The following is a 10,178-nucleotide window of genomic DNA, read 5'->3' as shown; positions in this document are numbered from 1 at the left end:
ACTAGAGTGGCTAGGCCATTACTATGGATCCGAGGTTTCATTGCCTATGACACTACAGTAGCTATGATATTGCAAGAGTCAGGACTTTCCAGGAGATATGATGTGCTAGTGGGTATGACACACAAATGGTATGAAGTCACAATTGACAGGCCTTCACAATGCCTATGATATCACAAGGGCTCCGATGTTCCAATTGCTATGACGTCACAGTGGCTAGGACGTCACAATGGCTATGACAATACAGTGGGAATGACTTTACTATGTCTATTGCATGGTAGTGCCTAAGATATTACATTGGCTGTGACATTACAGTGGCCAGGACGTCACGGTTGCTGTAACGTCATGATGGCAATGACAACGCAATTGCTATGAAGTCACAAATGGCATGACTTCACAATGACTATGACATAACAAGGGCTATGATGTTACAGTGGCTATGATGTCACAATGGCTATGAGGACACAATGGCTATAACGGTACAATGTCTGTGATATTATTGTGACTATGACTTTACAAAGGCTATGACATTATTGTGGTTATGACGTCATAGTAGCTATGACGTTACCACGGCTCTGATGTTTTCATGGCCATTATGACGAAGGTTATGATGACAATGAGTATGCCGACACAATGGCTAGGATATTACAAATGCGATGACTTTACAATGTATATGATATTACAAAGGTGACGACGTTTCAATGGCGATGACATTAATGTGGCTCTGAGATTTCAATGGCTCTGACGTCACAATGCCTATGACATAACAATGGCTATGACGTCACAATGGCTCTTACGGGACAGTGGAAATGACTATACTATCTCTATGGCATTGTGGGGCCTATCACGTTACGATGGCCGTGACATTATAGTGGCTATGCCAACACAATGTCTCTGACATCATGATGGTTATGAAGTCAACGGCGATGACATAAGAATGTCTATGAAACTACAGTGGCTTTGACCTTACACTAGATATGATGTTATAGTCGCTGTGATGTCACAATGGCTATGACATCACAGTTTCTATGACATCAAAGTGGCTATGACATTCCAATGGCCATGAGATCACAGTGGCTATCTAGCTACAATGGCTATGCCATCAGAGTGGCCATGACTTTATAGTAACTCTGACGTTGCAATGGCTCCGACATCCCAATGGCTATGACATCAAAATGGCAATGGCGTTAAATTTGCAATGACTTATATATGTCTGTGTCATTACGGTGCCCGTGACGTCACACTGGCTGTGACATGATCGTGGCTATGACGATGCAATTCCTGTGGCATTGTAGTAGCTGTGACTTTTCAATGGCTATGAAATTAAAGTGGGTATGACGTCACAATGGCGCCGTCATCACTATGGCTATGACTTGATAATGGCCGTGAAATCACAATTGCTACGAAGACAGACTTGATATGGCTTCACGTTTATGTGATGTCACAACAGCCATGATGTTAAAATTGCTATGTCACAACTGCTACAACGTCACAATTCCTATGGCGTTGCAATGGCTGTGATATTATCATGACTATGACGTTATAAAAGCTGTGACATTATAGTGGGTAGGACGTCCCAGTGGCTACGAAGTTACAATGGCTCTGATGTTATGATGGCTACGACGTGACAATGGCTATATTGAAAGTGGCTACGCCGACACAATGGCTATGATATTACAAATATTATTACTTTCCGATGTCTGTGACCTTACAAATGCTACGCCGTCTCAATGGCTGTGACAGGATAGTGGCTATGAGGTTACAATGGCTATGATATCACAATGGGTCTGAAGGCACAATGGATATGGCACTAGAGTGGCTAGGCCATTACTATGGATCCTAGGTTTCATTGCCTATGACACTACAGTAGCTATGATATTGCAATAGCCAGGACTTTCCAGGAGATATGATGTGCTAGTGGCTATGACACACAAATGGTATGAAGTCACAATTGACAGGCCTTCACAATGCCTATGATATCACAAGGGCTCCGATGTTCCAATTGCTATGACGTCACAGTGGCTAGGACGTCACAATGGCTATGACAATACAGTGGGAATGACTTTACTATGTCTATTGCATGGTAGTGCCTAAGATATTACATTGGCTGTGACATTACAGTGGCCAGGACGTCACGGTTGCTGTAACGTCATGATGGCAATGACATCGCAATTGCTATGAAGTCACAAATGGCATGACTTCACAATGACTATGACATCACAAGGGCTATGATGTTACAGTGGCTATGATGTCACAATGGCTATGAGGACACAATGGCTATAACGGTACAATGTCTGTGATATTATTGTGACTATGACTTTACAAAGGCTATGACATTATTGTGGTTATGACGTCATAGTAGCTATGACGTTACCAAGGCTCTGAAGTTTCATGGCCATGATGACGACGGTTATGATGACAATGAGTATGCCGACACAATGGCTAGGATATTACAAATGTGATGACTTTACAATGTATATGATATTACAAAGGTGACGACGTTTCAATGGCGATGACATTAATGTGGCTCTGAGGTTTCAATGGCTCTGACGTCACAATGCCTATGACATAACAATGGCTATGACGTCAAAATGGCTCTTACGGGACAGTGGAAATGACTATACTATCTCTATGGCATTGTGTGGCCTATCACGTTACGATGGCCGTGACATTATAGTGGCTATGCCATCACAATGTCTCTGACATCATGATGGTTATGAAGTCAACGGCGATGACATAAGAATGTCTATGAAACTACAGTGGCTTTGACCTTACAGTAGATATGATGTTATAGTCGCTGTGATGTCACAATGGCTATGACATCACAGTTTCTATGACATCATAGTGGCTATGACATTCCAATGGCCATGAGATCACAGTGGCTTCTAGCTACAATGGCTATGCCATCAGAGTGGCCATGACTTTCTAGTAACTCTGACGTTGCAATGGCTCAGACATCACAATGGCTATGACATCAAAATGGCAATGGCGTTAAATTTGCAATGACTTATATATGTCTGTGTCATTACGGTGCCCGTGACGTCACATTGGCTGTGACATGATCGTGGCTATGACGATGCAATTCCTGTGGCATTGTAGTAGCTGTGACTTTTCAATGGCTATGAAATTAAAGTGGGTATGACGTCACAATGGCGCCGTCATCACTATGGCTATGACTTGATAATGGCCGTGAAATCACAATTGCTACGAAGACAGACTTGATATGGCTTCACGTTTATGTGATGTCACAACAGCCATGATGTTAAAATTGCTATGTCACAACTGGTACAACGTCACAATTCCTATGGCGTTGCAATGGCTGTGATATTATCATGACTATGACGTTATAAAAGCTATGACATTATAGTGGGTAGGACGTCCCAGTGGCTACGAAGTTACAATGGCTCTGATGTTATGATGGCTACGACGTGACGATGGCTATATTGAAAGTGGCTACGCCGACACAATGGCTATGATATTACAAATATTAATACTTTCCGATGTCTGTGACCTTACAAATGCTACGCCGTCTCAATGGCTGTGACGGGATAGTGGCTATGAGGTTACAATGGCTATGATATCACAATGGGTCTGAAGGAACAATGGATATGGCACTAGAGTGGCTAGGCCATTACTATGGATCCGAGGTTTCATTGCCTATGACACTACAGTAGCTATGATATTGAAAAAGCCAGGACTTTCCAGGAGATATGATGTGCTAGTGGCTATGACACACAAATGGTATGAAGTCACAATTGACAGGCCTTCACAATGCCTATGATATCACAAGGGCTCCGATGTTCCAATTGCTATGACGTCACAGTGGCTAGGACGTCACAATGGCTATGACAATACAGTGGGAATGACTTTACTATGTCTATTGCATGGTATTGCCTAAGATATTACATTGGATGTGACATTATAGTGGCCAGGACGTCACGGTTGCTGTAACGTCATGATGGCAATGACATCGCAATTGCTATGAAGTCACAAATGGCATGACTTCACAATGACTATGATATCACAAGGGCTATGATGTTACAGTGGCTATGATGTCACAATGGCTATGAGGACACAATGGCTATAACGGTACAGTCTGTGATATTATTGTGACTATGACTTTACAAATGCTATGACATTATTGTGGTTATGACGTCATAGTAGCTATGACGTTACCACGGCTCTGATGATTTCATGGCTATGATGACAATGGCTATGATTACAATGAGTATGCCGACACAATGGCTAGGATATTACAAATGCGATGACTTTACAATGTATATGACATTACAAAGGTGACGACGTTTCGATGGCGATGACATTAATGTGGCTATGAGGTTTCAATGGCTCTGACGTCACAATGCCTATGACATAACAATGGCTATGACGTCACAATGGCTCTTACGGGACAGTGGAAATGACTATACTATCTCTATGGCATTGTGGGGCCTATCACGTTACGATGGCCGTGACATTGTAGTGGCTATGCCATCACAATGTCTCTGACATCATGATGGTTATGAAGTCAACGGCGATGACAAAACAATGTCTATGAAACTACAGTGGCTTTGACCTTACAGTAGATATGATGTTATAGACGCTGTGATGTCACAATGGCTATGACATCACAGTTTCTATGACATCATAGTGGCTATGACATTCCAATGACCATGAGATCACAGTGGCTATCTAGCTACAATGGCTATGCCATCAGAGTTGCCATGATTTTATAGTAACTCTGACGTTGCAATGGCTCAGACATCACAATGGCTATGACATCAAAATGGCTATGGCGTTAAATTTGCAATGACTTAAATATGTCTGTGTCATTACGGTGCTGCCAGTGACGTCACAATGGCTGTGACATGATCGTGGCTATGACGATGCAATTCCTGTGGCATTGTAGTAGCTGTGACTTTTCAATGGCTATGAAATTAAAATGGGTATGACGTCACAATGGCGCCGTCATCACTATGGCTATGACTTGATAATGGCCGTGACATCACAATTCCTACGAAGTCACACTTGATATGGCTTCACGTTTAGGTGATGTCACAACAGCCATGATGTTAATATTGCTATGTCACAACTGCTACAACGTCACAATTCCTATGGCGTTGCAATGGCTGTGATATTATCATGACTATGACGTTATAAAAGCTATGACATTTTAGTGGGTAGGACGTCCCAGTGGCTACGAAGTCACAATGGCTCTGATGTTATGATGGCTACAACGTGACGATGGCTATATTGAAAATGGCTACGCCGACACAATGGCTACGATATTACAAATATTATTACTGTCCAATGTCTGTGACCTTACAAATGCTACGCCGTCTCATTGGCTGTGACGGGATAGTGGCTATGAGGTTACAATGGCTATGATATGACAATGGGTCTGAAGGCACAATAGATATGGCACTAGAGTGGCTAGGCCATTACTATAGATCCGAGGTTTCATTGCCTATGACACTACAGTAGCTATGATATTGCAAGAGCCACGACTTTCCAGTAGATATGATGTGCTAGTGGCTATGACATCAAAAATGGTATAAAGTCACAATTGACAGGCCCTCACAATGACTATGATATCACAAGGACTCCGATGGTCCAATTGCTATGACGTCACAATGGCTATGACAATACAGTGGGAATGACTTTACCATGTATATTGCATGGTAGTAGCTAAGATATTACATTGGCTGTGACATTATAGTGGCCAGGACGTCACGGTTGCTGTAACGTCATGATGGCAATGACATCGCAATTGCTATGAAGTCACAAATGGCATGACTTCACAATGACTATGACATCACAAGGGCTATGATGTTACAGTGGCTAGGATGTCACAGTGGCTATGAGGACACAATGGCTATAACGGTACAATGTCTGTGATATTATTGTGACTATGACTTTACAAAGGCTATGACCTTATTGTGGTTATGACGTCATAGTAGCTATGACGTTACCACGGCTCTGATGTTTTCATGGCCATGATGACGATGGCTATGATGACAATGAGTATGCCGACACAATGGCTAGGATATTACAAATGCGATGACTTTACAATGTATATGATATTACAAAGGTGACGCCGTTTCAATGGCGATGACATTAATGTGGCTATGAGGTTTCAATGGCTATGACGTCACAATGCCTATGACATAACAATGGTTATGACGTCACAAAGGCTCGTACGGGACAGTGGAAATAAATATACTATCTCTATGGCATTGTGGGGCCTATCACGTTACGATGGCCGTGACATTATAGTGGCTATGCCATCACAATGTCTCTGACATCATGATGGTTATGAAGTCAACGGCGATGACATAACAATGTCTATGAAACTACAGTGGCTTTGACCTTACAGTAGATATGATGTTATAGTCGCTGTGATGTCACGATGGCTATGACATCACAGTTTCTATGACATCATAGTGGCTATGACATTCCAATGGCCATGAGATCACAGTGGCTTTCTTGCTACAATGGCTATGCCATCAGAGTGGCCATGACTTTATAGTAACTGTGACGTTCCAATGGCTCAGACATCACAATGGCTACGACATCAAAATGGCTATGACGTTAAATTTGCAATGACTATAATATGTCTGTGTCATTACGTTGCCCGTGACGTCTCAATGGCTGTGACATGATCGTGGCTATGACGATGCAATTCCTGTGGCATTGTAGTAGCTGTGACTTTTCAATGGCTATGAAATTAAAGTGGGTATGACGTCACAACGGCGCCGTCATCACTATGGCTATGACTTGATAATGGCCGTGACATCACAATTGCTACGAAGTCACACTTGATATGGCCTCACGTTTATGTGATGTCACAACAGCTATGATGTTAAAATTTCTATGTCACAACTGCCACAACGTCACAATTCCTATGGCGTTGCAATGGCTGTGATATTATCATGACTATGACGTTATAAAAGCTATGACATTAGAGTGGGTAGGACGTCCCAGTGGCTACGAAGTTACAATGGCTCTGATGTTATGATGGCTACGACGTGACGATGGCTATATTGAAAATGGCTACGCCCACACAATGGCTACGATATTACAAATATTATTACTTTCCGATGTCTGTGACCTTACAAATGCTACGCCGTCTCAATGGCTGTGACGGGATAGTGGCTATGACGTTACAATGGCTATGATATCACAATGGGTCTGAAGGCACAATGGATATGGCAATAAAGTGGCTAGGCCATTACTATGGATCCCAGGTTTCATTGCCTATGACACTACAGTAGCTATGATATTGCAAGAGCCAGGACTTTCCAGTAGATATGATGTGCTAGTGGCTATGACATCACAAATGGTATGAAGTAACAATTGACAGGCCTTCACAATGACTATGATATCACAAGGGCTACGATGTTCCAATTGCTTTGACGTCACAATGGCTATGACGTCACAATGGCTATGACAATACAGTGGGAATGACTTTACTATGTCTATTGCATGGTAGTGCCTAAGATATTACATTGGCTGTGACATTATAGTGGCCAGGACGTCACGGTTGCTGTAACGTCATGATGGCAACGACAACGCAATTGCTATGAAGTCACAAATGGCATGACTTCACAATGACTATGACATCACAAGGGCTATGATGTTACAGTGGCAATGACGTCACAATGGCTATGAGGACAAAATGGCTATAACGGTACATTGTCTGTGATATTATTGTGACTATGACTTTACAAAGGCTATGACATTATTGTGGTTATGACGTCATAGTAGCTATGCCGTTACCACGGCTCTGAAGTTTTCATGGCCATGATGACGATGGCTATGATGACAATGAGTATGCCGACACAATGTCTATGATATTACAAATGCAATGACTTTACAATGTATATGATATTACAAATGTGACGACGTTTCAATGGCGATGACATTAATGTGGATATGAGGTTTCAATGGCTATGACGTCACAATGCCTATGACATAACAATGGCTATGACGTCACAATGGCTCTTATTGGACAGTGGAAATGACTATACAATCTCTATGGCACTGTGGGGCCTATCACGTTACGATGGCCATGACATTATAGTGGCTATGCCATCACAATGTCTCTGACATCATGATGGTTATGAAGTCAACGGCGATGACATAACAATGTCTATGAAACTACAGTGGCTTTGACCTTACAGTAGATATGATGTTATAGTCGCTGTGATGTCACAATGGCTATGACATCACAGTTTCTATGACATCATAGTGTCTATGACATTCCAATGGCCATGAGATCACAGTGGCTATCTAGCTACAATAGCTATGCCATCAGAGTGGCCATGACTTTATCGTAACTCTGACGTTGCAATGGCTCAGACATCACAATGGCTATGACATCAAAATGGCTATGACGTTAAATTTGCAATGACTTAAATATGTCTGTGTCATTACGGTGCCCGTGACGCCACATTGGCTTTGACATGATCGTGGCTTAACGACGCAATTCCTGTGGCATTGTAGTAGCTGTGACTTTTCAATGGCTATGAAATTAATGTGGGTATGACGTCACAATGGCGCCGTCATCACTATGGATATGACTTGATAATGGCCGTGACATCACAATTGCTACAAAGTCACACTTGATATGGCTTCACGTTTATGTGATGTCACAACAGCCTTGATGTTAAAATTGCTATGTCACAACTGCTACAACGTCACAATTCCTATGGCGTTGCAATGGCTGTGATATTATCATGACTATGACGTTATAAAAGCTATGACATTAGAGTGGGTAGGACGTCCCAGTGGCTACGAAGTTACAATGGCTCTGCTGTTATGATGGCTACGACGTGACGATGGCTATATTGAAAATGGCTACGCCGACGCAATGGCTGCGATATTACAAATATTATTACTTTCCGATGTCTGTGACCTTACAAATGCTATGCGGTCTCAATTGCTGCGACGGGATAGTGGCTATGAGGTTACAATAGTTATGATATCACAATGGGTATGAAGGCACAATGGATATGGCATGAGAGTGGCTAGGCCATTACTATGGATCCGAGGTTTCATTGCCTATGACACTACAGTAGCTATGATATTGCAAGAGCCATGACTTTCCAGTAGATATGATGTGCTAGTGGCTATGACATCACAAATGGTATGAAGTCACAATTGACAAGCCTTCACAATGACTATGATATCACAAGGGCTACGATGTTCCAATTGCTATGACATCACAATGGCTACGACGTCACAATGTCAATGACAAAACAGTGGGAATGACTTTACTATGTCTATTGCATGGTAGTTCCTAAGATATTACATTGGCTGTGACATTATAGTGGCCAGGACGTCACGGTTGCTGTAACGTCATGATGGCAATGACATCGCAATTGCTATGAAGTCACAAATGGCATGACTTCACAATGACTATGACATCACAAGGGCTATGATGCTACAGTGGCTATGATATCACAATGGCTATGAGGACACAATGGCTATAACGGTACAATTTCTGTGATATTATTGTGACTATGACTTTACAAAGGCTATGACACTATTGTGGTTATGACGTCATAGTAGCTATGACGTTACCACGGCTCTGATGTTTTCATGGCCATGTCGACGATGGCTATGATGACAATGAGTATCCCGACACAATGGCTAGGATACTACAAATGCGATGACTTTACAATGTATATGATATTACAAAGGTGACGACGTTTCAGTGGCGATGACATTAATGTGGCTATGAGGTTTCAATGGCTATGACGTCACAATGCCTATGACATAACAATGGCTATGACGTCACAATGGCTCTTACGGGACAGTGGAAATGACTATACTATCTCTATGACATTGTGGGGCCTATCACGTTACGATGGCCGTGACATTATAGTGGCTATGCCATCACAATGTCTCTGACATCATGATGGTTATGAAGTCAACGGCGATGACATAACAATGTCTATGAAACTACAGTGGCTTTGACCTTACAGTAGATATGATGTTATGTCGCTGTGATGTCACAATGGCTATGACATCACAGTTTCTATGACATCATAGTGGCTATGACATTCCAATGGCCATGAGATCACAGTGGCTATCTAGCTACAATGGCTATGCCATCAGAGTGGCCATGACTTTATAGTAACTCTGATGATGCAATGGCTCAGACATCACAATGGCTATGA

Source organism: Myotis yumanensis, unplaced genomic scaffold, assembly GCF_028538775.1.
Source record: "Myotis yumanensis isolate MYYU_CA2020_CCGP unplaced genomic scaffold, mMyoYum1.0.hap1 SCAF_26, whole genome shotgun sequence".
In the NCBI taxonomy this organism is placed as follows: domain Eukaryota; kingdom Metazoa; phylum Chordata; class Mammalia; order Chiroptera; family Vespertilionidae; genus Myotis; species Myotis yumanensis.
This window is presented reverse-complemented; position numbering follows the sequence as displayed.